Raw genomic sequence first — 7,129 nt, forward strand, 5'->3', positions numbered from 1 at the left:
TGATGAAAATATTGCATATCTTGACTGTGTCAATGTCAACATCCTGGTTCTGACTTTGTTCTATGGTCCTGCAAGATATTACTATTGGGGGAAACTAGGCAAAGGATACACAGGATCTTTTTATTTCCTATAATTGCGTGTGAGTCTACAATGATCTCAAACTAAAAAGTTGAATTAAAAAATTAAATGAGGCTGGGCGCGGTGGCTCACGCCTATAATCCCAGCACTTTGGGAGGCTGAGGGGGTGGTGAATCACCTGAGGTCAGCAGTTCGAGACCAGCCTGACCAATATAGTGAAACTCCGTCTCTACTAAAAATACAAAAATTAGCCAGGCATGCTGGCGTGTGCCTGTAGTCCACGTTACTGGGGAGGCTGAGGCAGGAGAATCACTTGAACCTGGGAGGCGCAGGTTGCAGTGAGCCGAGATCACATTACTGCACTCACACCACTCCCCAGAGTGAAAGGGCTGACTCTATAGATATTTTAAGAGTGACAGAGCAAGACTCCATCCCCCCACCCCCCAAAAAATTAAATGAGATAATATCCATGGCAGACACATAGTAAGCCTTTAATAGGTTTTAGCTATTATTGATTACACTCTCCTGCACTCAGTTAATATAACTCCTGTTCTGTCCCTGTGTCCCTTCTGAAATACCATGAAGCAACATGATACAGATGAAAGGCAGTGCTAGCTGGGAGACCAACTCAAGTTCTAATCATGACTCTGACACCTATGAATCAGTTATATGACATTGGGCAAGATAAAATCTTTCTCTAGCCTTATTCTCATCAATAAATCGAGGATAATTCCTCTTTGTCCTCATTGCAGGCCTTTTGGGTTTGTTTGCTTGTTTAAAAATCAAATAAATGATATTTGGGGGAAAAAAAGGCTTTGAAATATCTTAAGTGCTATAGAAACACAAACATATTCAACATACATTTATTAAATCCCTCTTACTCATCTACCACTGCTATTACTAATAAATATGACCATTTACTCTCTTGAAACCCATGCTGGAATTTGGCATGCAAATATCCTGAGTGTTGCTCATTTGCATTGGAAAAAGGGAAAGAGGTGGGAGGCCTTTTGAAGCCTTTTAAAAATTGAGCTCGGGGGATGAATTCTTATCACTGGGCCCAAGGTGTAATTGATTTTCTACACAATGGCTCACAGGTGCTACGTTTAACACCCTGAGTAGTAGGAGGGTGGAAATGTATCCCAAGGTGCAGCTATTACTTAAAATATCTACAAAGTCAGCCCCTTCGCTCTGGGGAAGGCAGCGAAGTCTTGGGGGTGGGAGGACCTGGTGGGGGGATTCCACCCAATTGGTGGATGTGCTGACAGAGGCACCTGCTCCTTACTTATCCCACTTGGAGAACTGGGCCTTGGCTTCCATGGCCAGAAGCCAAAAGCACCTCTTTTTCAGACCTGGATCACAAGGGCCGGGACGAACACAGGGCAAACCCACCATGAAATACATATTAATATTATAACAACCCTTTCAGAATTCACTGTTGCTATGTCAACAAAGCAGCTGGGGAAATTGGGTCTTTGGGAAATTGGGAAATGAGGTCGGCTTTGGCAACCTGGCAAATGTTTCCTGCTCTCAGAACAATTGGTCTGTGACACCAGTCAGCCTTTTCCTACCTACCCTTTCTTCTGCTTATTTCTATGAAAATTGAGAAGCAAAACAACAGCCATTAAGGTTTGGGGTTAGGGAATTTCTGTGTCATGGAAGAAGAAAGAGAAACAAAACGATTCTTCTCTCCCCACCAACCTTAACCCTTTTCACCTGTTTATGCCTTTGTCTCAGTTCCAACCTGGACTCCACCAGACTGAAATGGATTCTGTAGCCATCTCTGTGATTTTAATTGAATTACTGACTTCATCTCAGTTTCAATTACCTCCTCTTCTAAAATGAAAGTATATTCGCAGGACTGACTACATAATCTGTGGGGCGAATACAAGATGGAAGTGTGGGGTCCCTTATTAAAAAATGGTTAAGGCTGGGTGCGGTGACTCATGCCTGTAATCCCAACACTTTGGGAGGCCAAGGCAGATTGATCACTTGAGCTCAGGAGTTCGAGACCAGCCTGGCCAACATGGTGAAACCCTGTCTCTACTAAAAATGTAAAAATTAGCCAGGCGTGGTGGCACACGCCTGTAGGAGAATTGCTTGAACCTAGGAGGTGGAGGTTGCAGTGAGCCGAGATTGTGCCACTGCACTCCAGCCTGGGAGACAGAGTGAGACTTTGTCTCAAAAAAAAAAGGTTAAGAATTTCAAGACAGTGATAGCAGACCATCAAACCAAGCACAGTGCCCTAAGCATGGGGCCACTTGTTGAGTACACAGGTTGCATGCCCCTGAAGGTGGGCCTCTGTATTAATTAAGATTCTGTGTTTACAGATGAGAGAAGCCAAGTCATGCTTGTTCTGCAAAAAGATACTTTATGGAACGGTTACTGTGGTGTGGAATCTGAGGGAGAGGTGATCAAGTGAGGGGTTTGGCCTGTGCCACATACTCAGCTGGGATGAGCCCCTAGACCCCTGTCCTCTCATCTCTGCTCTCCTCAGAGTAGCAGCTCTGTCCCTTGCCTTCGTATGTACCCTGAGGATTGAGCAGTTCAGGCAACTCCTGAGTTTTCCATTTTAAGGTTCAACCACCAGAGAGATTCACTGACATGCTCTTGGTCTCCTAAATACAAAAAACCTGGGAAGGGCCGCCCTTCAGATTAGCTCAGGTGCCCACCCTAGACCAATCAACTATGGATGGGGGCCCCCAGTGAGCTTCAGAATAATGGTGGGGAAGTTGGGGGCAGACTAGCAAATAATCCTTATAGGTGCCTACCTGTTATAGGAACATGGATGTCAGCCGGGTGCGGTGGCTCATGCCTATAATCCCAGCACTTTGGGAGGCCGAGGCGGGCGGATCACGAGGTCAGGAGATCGAGACCATCCTGGCTAACATGGTGAAACCCCGTCTCTACTAAAAATACAAAAAATTAGCTGGGCGTGGTGGTGGGTGCCTGTAGTCCCAGCTATGCGGGAGGCTGAGGCAGGAGAATGGCGTGAACCCGGGAGGCGAAGCTTGCAGTAAGCTGAGATTACGCCACTGCACTCCAGCCTGGGCAACAGAGCGAGACCATCTCAAAAAAAAAAAAAAAAAAAAAAGAGAGAGAACATGGATGTCTGATTTCATCTTACGGCTGCTACAGATCTATTGGTAGCAACTGCCTCGAGGTGTGGCTAGAGACTATGCCTGGGGCCTCGCTAGACTTGGTAGGGCAGGCCACCCTGCTGTCCATGGCCCAGCTGCCTGCATCTGCCATCCCTGAACTAGATGCTGTGAGCACAATGTTCTCTCACAGCCCTAACATTCTATGCGTATTGCATCTCTCTGCTAGTATTCATCCCCCAAATCAACTTTCAGGAAGCCTTCACATGTAGGGATAATTTATTTCATTCAATAGATGTTGGTTCAATCTGATTAAATCTTTTAAAAATAAATGGATTTATTTTAAACACACAAGAGAAATGCGCTAGCTTAGGCAATCCCAAAGCGAATCCTTTTGTAAAGCAGACTCTTATTTAAATTGAATAGCCACTTAGCTCCTTCACAAATAAGAATTTTTATATAGAGTTCTTTGCTTAACTGAGATAGACTGAGGCTACAACTTGCAAATGCAACCACTGAGGAAGAAGGTGGTTGGTCCGCAGCTTATAGAAAAATGTATCAATAGGCCTTGATCTATCCCACCCCCATCTAAGCGCAAGAGAGGGTTTCTCCTTCATTGGTACATCCTCTGGTGACTACTTCTCTTCAAGGACGCCTGAGTGTTTATTTCAGCATGTGTCCACTTGTAGAGGAATTTTTCTTTTTTGTGGTGGTATGAGGGTGAGCAGCAGAGGCAGATAACAGTGACGACTTTAGATAAGCACTGTCTAATTTGGTAGCTATGAGCCACATATGCTTTTTTCTCTTCTCTTTTCTTGCTTTCTTTCTTTCTTTCCTTTCTTCCTTCCTTCTTTCTTTCCTTGTTTTTCTTCTTTCTCTTTTTCTTTCCTTTCTTTTTTTTCTTTCTCTTTCTTTGTCTTTTTCTTTCCTTTCTTTCTCTTTCTTTCACTTTTTTTTTTTTTTTTTTGGCAGGGTCTTGCTTTGTTGCCCAAGCTGGAGTGTAGTCGTGCAATCACAATCACAATCACTGCAGCCTCCACCTCCCAGGCTCAAGTGATCCTCCAACCTCAGCCTCCCTAGCTGGGACTACAGGTGTGTGCCACCCCATCCAGCTAAGTTTTACATTTTTTGCAGAGATAGGGGTTTCATCATGTTGCCTAGGCTGGCCTCGAACTCCTGAGTTCAAACGATTTGCTTTCCTTAGCCTCCCCAAGTGCTGGGATTACAGGCATGAGCCACGGCACCCAGCCCCACCTGTGCTATGGAGCACTTGAAACGTGGCTCTACTGAATTGAGACATGCTGTATATGTAAATACCACACTGGATTTTGAAGACTGTATGAAAAAAAGAAATGTAAACTGTCTTGTTTTTACTATTTATTAATTTCATGCTGAATTTTTTTCATATATTGGGTCAAATAAAATGCATTATTAATTTTACCTGTTTCTTTTTACTTTTTAATGCAGCTACTGAAAAATTTAAACTGACTGACGTGGTTCGTACAGGCAGTCAGGAGGCCATGCTCAACTGGTTGCTTCTTCTCTATGTGGTCTCCAGGCTTCTCTGTTTGTTCTCTCCAGAAAAGGAATGGTGGCTCAAAGGTTTAAAGGAAGGAAGCAGAAACTGTCAGTCCTCTTAAAGGCTGGGCCCAGAAATGACAGAAAGTCACAGAGTCTGCCCGGGCTCAAAAAGAGGGGACACAGACCCAGTTCCTGGTGGAAGGGGTCTCAAAAGTTTGGCTGGGCATCTGTATCCCCCTCTGCATCAATCTCATAGAAGGTTCATGCCCCCGCTCCAGCAGATTCTCCTCTGAGCTGAGTATGGTGATCATCAGGGCTGAGAAGGGCTGACAAGGGTGACCGTGGGGCACGGAACTCTGGTCACCCTGGTGGCCTCTGACTCTGCTCGTCACCCACCATGCAGACACAGGAAAGCTGCTGGCCCTTCCAGGGATGTTTTCTTCACTTAATGAGACATAGGGACTGTGCCACCTCAAATTTCTGCCTGGGAACGATGGCCCTAGGGAAGGGCCCTTGTCACCAGGCCTGAGGGACATTGCACATGGGGGAGAGGGTTCTCACAGGACCACATGGCGTCTTCTAGAATGACAAGCTAGTGCTCCCTCAAAGGAAGACAGGAAGGGATTCACGGGCATTCCCATTCAGCAGATGATGGAAAACATAAGCATCCCTCTCTTGCCCTTCCTTGATTCTGTTCTAACCTAAGGCTTATCCTCTAAAGCGCTGATCTTCTGCCCACTCTTTTCCTAAGGACTGGTAGGAAGCAGCCCACCCCATTTTACTCGTTGTCACATCGGACCTGAGCCCACCCTGCCCATTGTTTCATCCCCTTCCCTCCCTCTCCCTCCAGACCTGTGCAAGAAGACTTATTTCCTGTGTGAGAAATGAAGCAGAAAGTGGCAGTGGACGATCCACCGTCATTTCTCAGGCGCACTGCCCACCTAGCAAGGTTTGGGGGCTCAGAACAGCTAAGTGGCACCTTTACTCCCTGGGGCAGTATTTGAAAGTAACGTCAGCCCCCAGTACCCAGTTAAAATTCATACCTTTTATCCTCCACAATCATTTGAGATTCATATCATTAAGTTTGATTCTGGGAAGATGCCTCGATATTCTAAATTATTTGTCAGCCTGGCACGGCAAATAAACATTTGTGAAATCCATTTCAAAAGATGTTAACACTGGTGAAACCCACGTGCCCCCAGAGGGATTATACAAATTTCCATGTCAAATATTTGAGGCAAAGCACTTGTAGAGAAACAGTGTTTTTTTGTGTTTTGATGCCTTTCATTTCCATAAACTAGATTACTTTCTGAAATTACTTTCACACAGAGAACAGTTTCTATTGAATTCCAGTCAGTGAACTCCTCCAAATGTGAGGTGAATAAAATATTTTGGGGCTGTGGAGCTTCCTTCATGCATATACACCCGTGTCGTGTACGGACAGCAAACCAAGTTGAGATGTTATCTTCAGAGCTCATGTACCCCGATCTGCTGTCTTACAGTAATTGCTAAACAACTGATTCATTTAGAGCCTAACAAGGATGCTCTCCAGCTTTCTCTTCCCCTCATCTCTCCTACCTGGCTAACAATGACTCCAGCTCTGTTGTTAACTGCAGATTTGCTGGCAGGCAGCTGCTTGCTACAACGAGGTTCTCCAACAGTCAAGTTTTATCTGCTGCTTGCAAACACTGATTCTGCCAAAAAAAATACATACAGAAAAATTTGATCCCAGCAAGCATTGTCCTATTGTCCTAGTTCTGTCAAACCTACAAAATTAAAATGGACTTCGTTTTCTTAAAGGGGGAAAAAAGAAAGGAAAAAGAAAAAGTAGTGGAAGAACCAAGTAGAATAAAGCTGCTGGGTTCAATGTTACTTGAAACAAACAGGCATTTCCCATAGGTGGGAGCTGTGAGCTGCTGTATGGAGACAGAATGTTGATTCCTATATGGGTGGGAACAGAAGGGACAATCTCTTGTTAAAGTCACTTGAAGTTCTTATCTCCTAGGCATACCACGGAGAGTTCTCGGAACTGGGAAATACATTTCTTAGCAAATTTCACCTTGACCAACTTTAAAATGAGCAACTAATGATCACGCGAGGATAGCTCCAGCTGCAGCCAGAATGTGGCCCTGAAGACATCAGAGACCAGGACACTCCCACCTGAGAGGGAGGGGGAACAAAAGGCAAAGCCTAGAGAAGGTAGGGCTTGCTTGGTTTGTTGGTTTGGTTTTTTTTAGTTTTCTTTTTTTCAGAGGAGAAGAGAGCAGAGTTTCAAGCTCTCCTCTAAGTAAGATGGGAGCCACTGGAGGGCGTAAACTGAGGAGCGAGATGATGTGATTTACTAATGAACAAGATCACTCTGGCCACTGAGTTAGGAGTAGACCACAGGAAGGAAGGGTTAGAAGGCTGTTGCAATCACCAAGCCAAGAGAT

The sequence above is a fragment of the Macaca mulatta genome, chromosome 7, assembly GCF_049350105.2.
Source record: "Macaca mulatta isolate MMU2019108-1 chromosome 7, T2T-MMU8v2.0, whole genome shotgun sequence".
Lineage (NCBI taxonomy): Eukaryota > Metazoa > Chordata > Mammalia > Primates > Cercopithecidae > Macaca > Macaca mulatta.